The 1565-nt window shown below is 46.8% G+C and overlaps 1 long non-coding RNA gene across 1 annotated transcript in view; it reads left to right on the top strand.

Moving 5' to 3' along the window:
- The first annotated feature begins 1083 nt into the window (after nucleotides 1–1083).
- Nucleotides 1084–1565, top strand: part of LOC114070541 — an 8223-nt gene continuing 7741 nt past the window's right edge. The window contains exon 1 of the long non-coding RNA XR_003573940.1: nucleotides 1084–1185. This is a non-coding gene — a long non-coding RNA (uncharacterized LOC114070541). The remainder of the gene's footprint in view (nucleotides 1186–1565) is intronic.

A 1565-nucleotide genomic window follows, 5' to 3' on the forward strand; every position in this document is an offset into this window, starting at 1 on the left:
TTTTCCATTGGAAAAGGGGGGAAAACCCAGCGCTTGGGACACAAGGAATGACTGTCCTTAAAGGAGTTGCCACGTGGAGGATTAAGGCAGCAGTTTAATCCGCTGTTGTTCAGATTGTGGCAGCGATTTCCATCCAAAATCACTGTTTTCGGGTGTTTGGAACTGGCTGGAATTGAGCATTTGATGTCTCGACCCTCAGAGCTTCCCAGTCCTTTGAGAACTTATAAAAAAACAATTAATAATAAAAGCTCGGAAGTGTTGTAGCCCTTTTTAAAGCAGCACTGTTGCTGGATCTGCAAACTCCAAAAACCGCTTGTTTTTCTCTTTAATTCCCCGTTTTCCGGGGGTTTTAGCCGGGAATTTTCTCTGGGCTGTTGCAGCCTGAGGGGAGGATGTTTTGGGTACGGGAAGGTTCGTGAGACACAACTTTTTCAGGTGGTTGTCGCTCTCCCTGGGCTTAAAAAGGGCTGGATGGAAATTTGCCAAAATCCAACTGTTCACGGTGGGGTGTATAATCCAAATCACGGCGTGGAGTGTCCCCAAAATCCAGTGGGATGGTGCCATGAGCACCTGGCTGCTTCCCTAGGGATAATTGATGTCCCTAAACACCATCTTCATTCTCAGAAACATCATTTCTCCGTGGGGAATTGTTCCCAAGGAGCGCAGGCAGTGGGATTGTGCAATGGTTTTCCGTCCCCGCCCTCAATAAGCTGAATTTTGAGGCTGAACTGGAACTTGAGGCTTTTCCCCGTGAGCTGCTGGAATTCCAGAGCTGCCCCTCCATTCCAGATGTTTCCAGCTGCTTTCCCAAGGGGACCCTGAGTTAATCAGCTGCATCCCAGAAAACCTTTTTCCCTGGAAGCAGGACCTCGCTGCCACCGAGCTGGGGGAGGGAGCAGAGAGCGGACTTGGCATTCCCGGAGCGAATTCCCAACCTCATCCACCTGGGTGCCTCTGCATCTCCCGTGTTATCCATTTGGGAATACCACAGGGAAGGGAAGGGCTGAGCTGCAGGAGAGGGAATCGTGAAGGGTCAATAAACCAGAAGGAAGGGGGGGGGGGGGGGGTTGTCCCTGTCTCATTCTTGGCGATTTTTTAGGTCCAATTCCCGCTTTTCCCATCGGGAGCTGCTGAAACGAGCCGGGTTTGCCACTCCAGGGCTGCGAGATGTGTTTGTGTTGGGTTGTCTTTTTTTTCTCTATATCAGGGCAGGTTTTATTCAGTTTATCCCCTCGTTCCCACGGACTGTTGGTGTGCGTCTTCCAGCTACTGCAATTCCTTGGCCGTTCCCCCCCCCGTCTCTCCGTTTATCCCACAAAAAAAGAAGGAAAAAAAAAAAAAAACCAAATAAAAATTGTGGAGGAGTGTAACATATGTCAGTCCATTTTTTTTTTACAAAAATTAAAAATACTAAAAAAAATAAAAAAAAAAAAAGATTTTTTAATAACACGGCAATTTATGCAAAATTAACGTTCTTTTAGATCCTCCAATTTGTTGCATTTTGGATTTTCTTTGGTGTATTTTTTTTTTTTTCCTTCCCCCCTCCTTTCCCCTTGGAATTATTT

This window comes from Empidonax traillii, unplaced genomic scaffold, assembly GCF_003031625.1.
Source record: "Empidonax traillii isolate 1590-97213 ecotype Southwest subspecies unplaced genomic scaffold, ASM303162v1 scaffold1598:size85905, whole genome shotgun sequence".
Taxonomy (NCBI): Eukaryota; Metazoa; Chordata; class Aves; order Passeriformes; family Tyrannidae; genus Empidonax; species Empidonax traillii.